Source organism: Pteropus alecto, unplaced genomic scaffold, assembly GCF_000325575.1.
Source record: "Pteropus alecto unplaced genomic scaffold, ASM32557v1 scaffold213, whole genome shotgun sequence".
Classification (NCBI taxonomy): domain Eukaryota; kingdom Metazoa; phylum Chordata; class Mammalia; order Chiroptera; family Pteropodidae; genus Pteropus; species Pteropus alecto.
Window position 1 is genome coordinate 2,265,247 of NW_006434829.1, and position 12,413 is coordinate 2,277,659.

The window sequence follows — 12,413 nt, forward strand, 5'->3', positions numbered from 1 at the left end:
TCATGAGAGACCCGTAAAGAAACATCCCTGTGGTATAATGGCACGGCTGGGACTGTCTGTGGCTTTATGCTCAGCGACATCAATTCAGCGTCAATAGCCAAGCGTGAAAGAGACGTACACGCGTCTCCTGGGTAGGTGACAGCTGGGTCGCTGTTCGCTCGGTCGGAATCTGTGTGTCTTCTTCTAGAACCTGATGTTGTCAGGGCAGTTTCGATGTTATTTTTTCGTGACATGAGGACACACGGAAAAGAAATGTTACGGAGCCCACGTAGTCTGTATCCCGCAAACCCCTAAATCATCCTGAGGGGCTGACGACACCGGTTCCCAAGGGCCGAATGACAGAGAAGACACACGGAGACGGGAGGATTCAAATTCGAATGACGTGCGATTTTGGAGTCAACAGGAGGCCCCGTTACTGAGAAGACACCTAAAATCAGGGTTTCATCTTACGAAGGACATGGTGTCTGAGAGCCCAGAATGGAGTGAAGACACAGATTTTTCTCAGATCTCAAAGATGCAGAAAATGATTTAAAAGGCTTGTCATGTCCAGAGCTATTGCCGGAGAGTGGATTTTTTAAAAGGATTTTTATTTTTCACGTTTGGCTTCAATTTCTTTAATGGATATAATTTTTTTTTTTTAATTTTTCATTCATCTAAGCGAATGGTAATTATTAGGAAAATGTCCTACGTTTCTCCAACTAGTACAAGTGGCTCTTTCATGTCCTTGTAGTTGGTTAAGTTGTTCATGGATTAAAAGCCTTCCAATAATTTCTGCAGAAAGAGTGGGTTCGATCCTAACTGCCCTCCACCCCAGTCGTCACCGCCATTTGCGGGCCACCTTTTTAGAATTAGCGTTGGCGGTAGAAGCCATCACGCAGTGGGGACACTTCTGCTCAGGTGAGCGTGAGAAGCTCATGTGTTCAACTGATCTGAATAACTGTTTTAGGCCACTATTCCATTCATACCCCTCCTTTTATACATGGCTAGCCAATACTTGAAAAGGATGTGAATGAATGAACGAAGAATCGGGCAAATTTAAATGGATTTTATTATTATTATTATTACAGGACTTTTTCAGAATCACGACTCTTTCGCGGCACGTAGCTGGCGTGGGCTCCCAGCCTCCCTGTGGGAGAGCTTTGGTTTTCCCGTTCACGTGAATCGATTATGTTTTATTTTCTTTCGTCGTCTTCGCGATTCTCTCTTCAAGGAACCAAACCAGGAACTTGGCGAGGTCAGCTGTCACTTGGCGAGGTCAGCTGTCAGTGCGCACACGGAATTCACAAGCAAGTCAGGACCAGGCTCCCCCTCGGTCCCGAGCAGGACACCTGTCTGAGAAAGCCATTCCCAGGAGCTGGCCCGACTCCAGCTACGTGATTGACGGTGGCGACCTTTGTCTTCTTCTCATTTTTTTATGCAAAACTTTGCACTCGAAAGTAAAACAACCGTGTTTTTGATGGCGCTCGCAGGCGCTCTGGCATTGACCCCAGCCGTAACTACTGTTCTGCCCGTGCCCAGGTCGAAGTTCACCTGATTGTCGCCTTTTGTGCCAGGATGATAGATAATAATCAGGAAATGAAATTTTTGCCTGGCAGCAAGAGGGAAAAGAGGCTCGCAAGATCTAAGAATGATAATTACAATTTGTACACAGAGACTCATTCCAGGAGATTCTCTGGTGGAAGGAAAGGGAAGAAGGGAAGCTCACAAAATAAATGAGAATCCAACACAAAGGCTTCTCTTATGTATTATCTCCATAATGGATGCCTTGGTTTTTAAGAGCTGCACTTAATTATAAGCAATGACAAATGGTCAAGAAAGAGCCAATGGCTGTGGCCCTGTTGGCTGACAGTCTACTGTGATTTGAGGCTGGCTAATTTATTACACATCCAGTCTCACCGAAGAGAAATTACTAGAAATATAAAGAAACTTCAGGGACGTTCTCCCCAGCGATGCGAAAAGCTACGGTCAGTCCCAAACGGGGCAGATTTCACGAGTTTGAGGGGCTTCCCCCTCCACACGGCCATCTATCTGTTCAGCTGGGCTGTGAGCCCGAGGCAGCCGAGCCTCATCCCTGTGTCCCCAGAGCCAAATACAAAGCCGGGCGCAGGGTAGGTGCTAACTAACCACTTTCGTGTAATTATTTGAATCGACCCGAGCGAAATAGAATATAATGAAATTGTATAAAAATAACAGAAAGCCAATATCCCTCAATCCTGAGCAGAAAGAAATGATCCCAGATCCCCAGCTGATCGTGCACGTGTGTTTAGCCCGGATGCTTCCAGGATGGTGAGGCATCAGGCGTGTGTGACGCACGCACAGCACGGAGGACTCGGAAAACGAAGTTCCCTGAGTCTCCTGCTCCAGCATCGGAGCAGCGCGAGCAGGAAATGATTCTTCTCCACTGGTTTTCTGTAGCACAGGACAGAGGTCTGTCTGCGGGGCTGTTACTTCCCTTTTAACCCCAGACGGTGGCGTCCAGCAGATCTGCTTCGTCGTTTGCAGATACACAGAGAAGGTGGCGGGTTTGCCCAGCCTCCCCCATCGCTTTGGGATCCATTGTTTATGCAGAGTCTGCGAACGATGAGTCTAATTTGGGATGTTCAGTACCTTTGTCTCATCTAAAAGGTTTGCTGGGCCAGGAAATAAAGAGGATGGTAGATATTTAAATTAAGATGGAAGCCATTTTTAAACGGTGTATTATCTGTATATTAATGATAGTAGTAATAATAATATAATAATAACAGTACCTATGAACGTAAGTGGACCTGCTAACCCTTCTCCCCCAAGGCATCATAGAGCCGTCTTCTTGGTTATTATTATCAAGTCTCGATGCAAGTTTAGAGTAGACGTTTAATGCACAATGTACATTTTTCGTATGTTGCCTACAACTTAGACCTTTTACTCAGTGAAGCGGACCTTTTGATTCTACTGGTCTAAATTTCATATTCAAAGCCCAGTCTCCTGGAGGAGGCATCTCAGGGCATTGGTTAAGTCATGGGCTCCGGACCCAGCGAGTCTGGGCCACGTCGGCCTCTCCTGCGGATGGGTGACCTGGAGCCATGTGCTCCGAGCCTTGGAGCCTCGGAGCCTCGGTCGGTTCCTTTGTCATGTGGCGGGGGAGGGAGGAGGGACGATAATGCCCACCTCACGTGTGCTGTGAGGACCAGGTGAGCCGCCGTGACAGCATCTAGCGTCACAGGCGGCATCGTGTCCAGATGAGCTTTCTCGTTTTTATCACCCTGTTCCACAGAAGCGCTGTCGATGGCTGCGTTCCTGGTCCTTCTGCCAACAGACACGCTAACGTAGAATCTGCTCTCTAGCCATGTGAGGGGCGGTACGCTGGGGACAGGGACCTGTCGCCTAGCGCTGTCATGATGAACCAGCTTAGACTCGGCGGCTCACAACCCCGCAGGTCCATTACTGACAGCTCTGGGGCCCGCAGGGCTGTGGTCCTTCCGGAGGCTCCGGGGAGAATCCGCTTCTGGGCCTTCTCCAGCCTCCGCGTTGCTGCCGTCACGTGACCTCTGCTTCCGTCACCACGTCTCTCCGACTCTGACCTCTGGCCTCCTGTCGCGTCTTATGATGACCTTTGGGATTCTACTGGGCACCTGGACAAACCGAGGTCATCGCCTCGTCTCGAGATTCTTAATCTAATCACATCCTATTTCTCACACGAGGTACCACGTTCGCAGGTTCTGGGGACTGGGACGTGGCCATCTTGAAGGGGACACCATTCTGCCTGTCACGGAGACCTACATTTCTCAGCCCCTGATTCCACCCTCCTAAACTCGCTCCCGCGTCCCTCCGCCTCCCTCTTCCTACTGGACGAGCAGCTTTACTAAGTGCACGCTTAATGGCCAAAAACGGCTGTCGCCCTGATGAATTTCTCAAAGTCATAGCACCCTCCTTGGGCATTAAAAAAAGTACGTATTAAGCAAATGCTCATTTACCCAAAAAAATAAATAAATAAAGTAAGAGAAACCAACAGATGTCTCTCATTAACAAAAGGGGTTTCATTTTACCCAAGTTTCTTTCTCTTCCTTCATGCTCAGCCATAGACGTGATGAAATAAAGCCAAATAACTCAATTTCGCAGGTTTCCAGACACGAGGAGCTCTGTGGAGTTGAGGCAAAGGGCATCCCAGCCTGGCCAGATTCTGGACGAGGACTCGGCTGCCAGTTTGAACTTTTTCTGGGATTATATGACCTTCCAACACGGAATTCAAAGAAAACAGCTTCCCTAAAGGAAATCCGATTCATTCATCTGGAGTTGGAGGAGCAAGCAAAGCAGAGCACTGACCTTGACCCGACCTGTCTCTTGGGCCAGGACTGACTTCCAGGGACATGCGAAACCAGTCTGTCCATCTCATCTTCCTGGTGGCTTAAGTTCTGGGTTACTGGAACATATGGCTTTACATCTAACATTCACACAAACATTTCATCAAAACCAGCGGTCCCCAACCTTTGTGGCAGCAGGCACCGGCGCTCCTATGAGATTCTAACGCCTGATGATCTGAGGCGGAGCTGAGGCGGTGATGTTGACGCTGGGGAGCGGCTGCAGATGCAGACGTCTGATCTAAAACACATGACTGACCACTGAGGTGAATCTCGTTTGAGTTTCAGATGGGACCTAGGATTGGACCAGCAGATTCTTTCTCCTCGGGAGCCCCTGCCCCAGACAGCCGCAGGGGGCCACGTTACACACCCGGGTGGGCGTGGGGTCAGAGACGATGGGGGAGACCCCAAAGCTGTAGTGAGGAGAGAGAGCATAGCAGACGGGGGCAGGACCAGCAGAGGGCGGAGCTGGAAACAAATCCTAGGATAAGAACCTAGACTCAGATACTTCGTTACATCCCACACCCGAATCTGAGCACGAGGCCTCGAGATGGTTGACAGCGGGTGCTAGTAATAACAGATGCTGTCACTACCCCTGTTTTACAGATGAGGGGACTAAGGCCCTGTGAAAATGGAGGGATGCAGAGAGAGGACGGGACTGCTTTGAGCGCCAGGCACCAGGCTGGGAGACCAGCTTCCCGTAAGCCAGGAAACAGGAGGACAGACTCCTGTGTGGGGCGAAGCTCATCTGGGAGCTTCCCAGCGGGATGAGGCCACACCCTCCGCCACCCCGGCCTTCCCGGCGTGCCGGGCCCTTGGCTGATGGGCGGGTAGATGTCCCCGCTTCCCAGTGGGGCATCAGGTGTGGTTTCCATGGATCGGGCACTGCTGGGGTGTCGTTCTCACCCTGTGTGTCGGTGTCCCGTGTATAGAGAGCTCTTATTGTAGGACAGAGTTTATGGGAACATCAGACTTCTGAAGGAGACGTCACGTAGCCTCGGATGCGGACCGTGCGCGTTGACTGTATCCGGAGGCAGCGTTCCATTCTGCTTTGAAAAGGCCTCGTTTTTGGCGTTTTCAGAAGCAACGCTGGGTGGCGAGGTCGTGGGATGGTCGACAGCCATGCTTGAGCGTTTGCGACAGCCCCCTCGGCCTTCCGTTGGGAACGCGTCCTTATCGGAGAGGACCCTGGTCCCCGCTGCTTTTATCTCCAGGCGGTGACAGTGGCCAGTCGAGTCACCCAAGGGATACGCTCCGCCGAGCATGGGGCCCATACCGTCGGTGCAGCAGGACACAGAGTCGGTGGCTGTCACCGCCCAGGGCTTAAAAAAGAACCGTACGGTTCACCACATTCAGACAAATCCTCAGTCCGATGGCAGCACGTCTCATGGAGAGAGGGCCGGGCTTGCTCCGGGCCTTCGCCAGCTGACCGAATCCGACTGGAGCTTCGCAAGACTATTTTTCATCCATTACAGATTTGGAGAGGAATGACTTTTTTCCCTTCGGTGACGAGTGACGCATACCTCCCTTTCTGGCACACGTGTAAAACTTCTTTTATATACGGCTTCATTGAAATACACTCAGACATCACGTTTCCTCTGGCGGCCCGTGTGCTCCGCCCGGCGAGCTCCCAGCGAGATTCTGTAATCACATGGCGTAGTCCGGGTCCTTCTCCGGCCTGGACGGTGTCCCCCGAGTGAAGACACCGCAATTCAGCCCCCTGTTCTGCTGGTGGCGGGCTTTTGGAAGCGTCCCTACGTGGGGCTATGACAACTAGAGCTGCCATGGGCCTGGCGAAGCCATACGCCCGTCTTCCCGTTGGGCTGCGGAGGGCTAGAGGCGAGGGCGGTGGTTGTTGCTTTGCGGGGGGCGCGGTGACTGGACGGGCCCCGGGGGCCCGGGCTGGGCTGGGCGTTCACCTGGCAGGCGGGGCTTGTAAGGTCCAAGCCGCGCGAACCTTTCGTAGACCCTACGCGAGTGCAAAGTGAGAGGCGAAATCGCAACAAGAAACGTCACGAAAACAAGGGACGAGGTCAGCGCCGCGCGGACACGGGGTCGGAGGCGAGATGAGCCCGTGACCTCGGGGTCACACGGTGGGAAATGACGGGCCCACGTGGCGTTGCTGGAGGGACGGTGACACGGCTCTGTGTTTCTGCGCCCGCTCCGTCCTCGCCCCTCAGGCCGCAGGGGCCGCCTTTCCGATGACTACTGCATTTGTGGCACTCGCCCGCCTAAAAACCCTTTGTTGCTCCCAGCGGCCCCCGAGTGCAGACCGAGAGTCGGCAGTAAGCCCGAAGACCCCCGACCATCCGACCCTCGGCCGTCCGGCTCCCGGCCTCCAGCCCCGGCCTTCTCCGTGCTCCCTGTGTGTCCCCTGCCCTGGACGCCCAGGACAGCCTCGCGCCTGGGGCCACACGATGCGATCTCGGCGCCTTTCCCAGTAATAATTAAACAAGACGAACGTACATGAGGACACGCAGGTGCCACGTACGCCGTGTTTCACACGCGATGACTTGCAGTGAGCTGCACGTGGTCCTCCGATGGCTGCCGGGGGCATCCGCTAGAGGGCGCCGGGAAGCTAAGTCGGGGGAAGATCTGAACTTTGAACTCCTGTCCCAGCCAGCGGGACCCACTGGGAGATGGCACTCGCCCGCCTAAAAACCCTCGGCGCCTTTCCCAGTAATAATTAAACAAGATGAACGTACATGAGTGCACGCAGGTGCCACGTACGCCGTGTTTGACATGCAATGACTTGCGGCGAGCTGCACGTGGTCCTCCGATGGCCGCCGGGGGCGTCCGCTAGAGGGCGCCGGGAAGCTAAGTCGGGGCAAGATCCGAACTCTGAACTCCTGTCCCAGCCAGCGGGACCCACTGGGAGAACAGCCTGTGCCACCCGGTTCGGTGGAGATAATTTTTATGCGAACGAGGGACAGAGGTGCCGTGAGAGCTCGAGTCACAGGAAGGTGACACAATCTACAGATTAGCATCTGCAGAACATCACTAAGACCTTGGGGGCCAGAAGGGCCAAGCCAAGGGTCCAGAACCCCAAGGATGGATATAGCAATGCACAGGAGGGGGCAGCCCCAGAGCTGAGCCGGCGTAGGAGACCCCCATGGTGGAGTCGGGGTCCTGGGGAGGATGGGACCACAGAGAGAACCAGGTCAGTGCCAGAAGTCACCCCAAAGGGGAGAGAAGACGCGGAGAGAAAGGCATTGTCCTCTCCCTGCCCTCAAGCTGTCCATCACGGACCCCCGCTGGCCACGCCCACCCGGGAGTGGGGTGGGAGCCTGGGGAACCGGGCCAGGCCCTGCTGGGCAAGGCAGAGCATTAGAGCAGGACGGGGCTGACGGACAGCGGGACGGGGAAGGACCAACGCACTGGAGCACCAAAGAGCAGGCACAGCTTCGGCGTTTCCCGAGGCTGGCCAACCTTAAGAGATCCCACGACGGGAAACCCCTTCCGTGCCGTCGGCCCCCTCCCGCCGTGCCTCCTGCTTCTCGAGCAGGACCACGTGCAGCGGGTCCCGAGGGGGTGGACACGCACTCCCTCCACCCCGCAAAGGGCCCCAGGTCTGTCAGAAACGGCTGGACCGGGCACACAGCAGCTCGGGGCCGAGAGACGGTTCGGTGCTGTTGCCTCCTCCTCGCCTGCTCTCCCGGGCGTAGGCCCAGCCTCTGCGGGAAGGGAGGGCTGGCGTCCGGACCCGGGCGGAGACCTTGCAGGAGAGCTGGGGAACCCCTCGCAGGAGAGCTGGGGAACCCCTCGCCGCCGTCATCGTCTCCAAGCCCCTGGGACCACAGCAGCCCGACTTCCTTCTCTCCCGTGGCCGATGGCGGCGTCGGCTCACACCCAGGGAGCGCCCCCTCCCACGGTTCTGAACTCTGAAAATGATCACACGTGCACCGAATAAGAAAGACCAGCTTCTCCGGGCCGCTGACCTGCGGGGAGGGTCAGGAGCCACCGGGGTCCGCGGGGTACCAGCATCTCCACTCTCTCAGTGCGCACACGGGGTGTGTGGTACACGTGGGAAGGGGGTGTCCGGCCTAAAATGGGGAGAAAGCTAGGACCGTGTTACTTTTCTTTTGAGCACGAAAAGACCACGAAAGATGGATGATGTTACTCAGGGAGCTTGTTTATCTCCCCGTGCCACGTGTTCTGAATCGACTCTGTCGCCATCAGCAACGGCTGGGAACAAACAAACAACCCCCCAACCTGTCCGAGCACCTTAGGGAGAGTGCGAACCGCCTCTGCCCCGGGGTGACTCCGGGGGAGACCCTCCCTGCTGTGGGGGTGCTTCCTGCGTCTCATCAATTTGCGAGTCTCAGCGTCTGCTCTTCGTGATGTGGACGGCGTGACTTCCGTCCATTAACTCCCGCTGCGTTTTCCTCGGCATCTCTCTCAGGCAAAGGCTGACTTAAATCCAGTCGTGTTCGAAGGCTGCGGGCCCATCACGTTCGAGCGAACGTTGTTAAGACAGATGTGCGGCGTCTGGGTCCCAGATGCCTCCTCTTGCGCCTGTTAGAGAGGCTGAGAGAGCGATTCTCGGAAGTGTTTGTCATTCTCGGCAAATGGTGTCAAAGACGCTCCCCCCTGGGAACACGTGTGGAGCCTCTCGCTGGCTCTGCAACCGTACGGAGAAGTGACCGATTCTGACCTTCAGTTACAAATTAACGTGGAGGCTTTGGAAATAGCCCACAAGATCCGCGGGCTGGGGATAGCTGTGAATTCCAATCCGTCAGGACCCACGAATGATCTCGGGACGCTGGAAGTACCGATTCTGACCTTCAGTTACAAATTAACGTGACGCTTTGGAAATAGCCCACGTGAATTCCAATCCGTCAGGACCCACGAATGATCTCGGGACGCTGGAAGCAGACGGAGCCGGGAGCTGGGGCATGCGGTCCACCGGCGTCCCCGGCTCGGCTGTGGCACCGGCCGCCCTTCGGTGCTGGCAGACACGGTGCTTTCGTGCACGTGGAGACCGTGCCGTGATGCCCGGTGCGTTTAACTCAATCAGTGGAGTTATTGTTCTGAGCCAAGGGGCCTGCGTCTCATATTTGCACCTCTGCTTCTGGGATGATACGAGCGTGATATTAATTTCGCACTCCGAGCGGTGGCATCCTCCCAGCACTGTGACAACGATGAGAGGAATGGGGAGCATCTGCTGAGCGCTCCCCCAACGGGCTTTTTCATTTCTCCAGTCACACCTCGGCGGCAAAACAAATCTCGCGGGCTCGCGTGGCGTTCCACAACTAATCCCGTAAATGACAGGAATCATCCTCAGCAGATCTCGTTTAGAATGTGCTTCTTCTCTACGTGTTCGTCCCCATTCTCTGTGTCACGCATCCACCGCGGTACAAACCTGCACGAAGCTGAACTCCGTGAGGGCGCGGCCTCCGTGCACGGCACAGGGATTCCGAGCGGGGGTCGTCCGTCCTCTCTGGTTCAGTCGGACCCTGAACGTGACAGGTGTTCGCCTCAAGAGTCACTATCACGGCCGCGTGCAGCCGTCGAAGCAACCCGGGAAACGCTGCTCGAAGATCGTGCCGCGTTTCGCCCAAGGGGCGCCTGATTCGGATGCCATCTCTCTTCTTGAGAGGAGCGTGCGTTTTCTCTTGGCTACGAGCCATTCGAACCTGGATCCTGGGCTACGTGAGATGCTCTAGCTCATTGCCTGGGGAACCGACGCTGTACAGAAGGAGAAAAATTCAACTGTGAGGTGATGCTTCCAGACTCTATGACGCTTAGTCCGTGAGGAGGTGCGGCTCGTCGCTCTGCACCATGAGAAGGGGGCGCGGCTGTTTTTGACGTTAGAAGTCTGGAGGGAAATTTGGAATTGGTTTTGTCGTCGAGGGCTTAGAGTGCCCCCTGCCATCTTTCTGATCTTCCGTTCCAGATTTCTAAAACAGGGTTGCGGGGGACAGTGGCCCAGAGCGGGGAGAGGCCGGCTTTCTTGCATTGCGATAATGATCAAGAGGAAGATATTTCTCAGAAGGCCCCAGAGGACATCTCCTGATGTCCGATTGAACAAAACTGGGTCACACATCCCATCTCTGGCCCATTCACCGGCAAGGGAATGGGATTACCTGCATTGGATCAGAGCCAGCCCCGGGGATGGGGAGGAGCTGCCGGTGCCCACTGCTCTGGGCCCCCAGCCTGGCCAGCCGCGGAGCGGGAGAGCTCTGAGCCAGGGCACAGGCACGATTCTGGGTGACAGGCGGGGCCGCAATAACATTAAATAGCTCGTGGTGACTAAAGTGGCTCCCTTTCCGGGACACTGCGTTCTCGCTCCTACATCGAGGAGGAATCTGTTTGATGGTGTATCTGTCTAAAGCCCTCTTGATATTCTGGAATCTTCCTTCCTAGTGCCAAGCCAGCAGGACTCAGGCTCAAAGCCTGACGCTGGGAGCAGCCTCTAGGGCATGGCGTTTCGGCCGTTATTTATTTCCAGAGTCGCCCGCTGTTTTTGACAAGCGACAGCAGTTTTCCGTTCATGGTGCTGATGCAATTTTCTGTATTTAAGCTTTCCTTCTAAAATACATTTATTTAAGTAAAATAAGGCTTCTAAAGTAAATATTACAGATAATAAATAGTACAAATATTATTGTAATTACGGGAAAATTGTCAGCATGTTCAGCAGAAGACTGAAATAGGCCTGCGATGCCACTAGACCAATAGGGAAGCAGCCTCTAGATTAATTTCTAAGGCAAAAACGTATATAGAAACAGAAGCTCTGCGCGAAGTCTCTTCCTTCTGACAGCAGCCGGGCGCTCCACAATAAATTCCCAACTGTGGATGGAAACATCAAAATATTGGGGCGTTTCGGAATTCCTTTGAGCCAACGGTGGCATTTGTCATTTACGGCTGTCGCGATTATTGTGTTTTTGTTGTTGTTGTTGCTGTGTTTGTAAAAACGGCCTGATATATTCCAGGTCACTGTTAACCGTTTACTGGTTTCTTGTTTTCACATTTGGAAAAAAAGGACAGGATTTGTGAGCTCACGTGCACGTGCGTGTGCGTAAAATATACATATACACCTTCACACATATACACGACAGTGTTTAACAGTGGTTTTTAATCTCTGGCGCATATAAACAAAAACTCTTTTTAAAATCCTGGTGAGTAACATCAATGTTGCCCACTCAGGAAAATCTGCGTCACCCTATATATTTTAAATAGTCTTGCAGATGTAAATAGATTCTGGATAATACATATGTTAACAACATTTTCCAAAGAGTTGACTGCCCCATATTTAATAAGAGAAACTTATAATGAGAAATCTTACCCTTGCCAAAACTAAAGCTGCCTGTGGAGAAGTCTGATTGGCGGCCTCTGGAAAAGTAATTTTCATTAACTAAAGAGACACCTGACTTTGTTCTGCTTTCTTTCTTTCTTTTTTTTTTTTCTTTTTTTTTTTTTTTTATACCTACAGCACCTGGTCTTCCTAGGTGGTCCCCCAGTTTCCCATCCAAGTACTCACCAGGCCTGACCCTGCTTAGCTTCCGAGATCAGACGGGATCGGGCACATTCAGGGTGGCATGGCTGTAGACCTCGTCCTGCTTTTAAATACGGTTGTATGAGGATGTGATGCTAGGAGCTCTGGCAGCAATTTTGGAGCATGAGGTGATAAACACGAAAAAGAAACCAGCCGCCTGAAGAAAGCGGAGAGGAAGTATGGGAAAATCCTGGGTGTCCAAAGGCATTTGAGAGTCTGAACTGACTGCGTGACCACTCAGCTTTAGACCTCGTGTCGTAGGGGAAAAATTTTTCTTTATAAATTCTTCTGCTCGAGCATCAGTGAATGGGCACTGATACGAAGTTCATTGCAGGATTCCCGGCTTGAGTTTCTAACGGTAAAATTCTAGAAACGATAATATGTAGCTGAAGAATCTCTTCCGGATTCCCATGCAGCTTTCCCAGAGATCTTAACAGTTGTTTGTTTTTTTTTTTTTTTTTGAGTAAGACATTTCCTATCGTTTTTTGCGTAAAATGGACCTTAGCACAACCACCACCCTCTCTTTGCCAGCGCAAATGCCATGCATTTTCCGTGCGTACGTGAGTACTGACTTATTTCAAGGC

General features: G+C 53.2%; 1 pseudogene; it reads right to left on the bottom strand.

Moving 5' to 3' along the window:
* Window positions 1-11,757: 11,757 nt before the first annotated feature.
* On the bottom strand, window positions 11,758-11,884 carry LOC112478400 (annotated as a pseudogene).
* Between the last annotated feature and the right edge of the window lie 529 nt (window positions 11,885-12,413).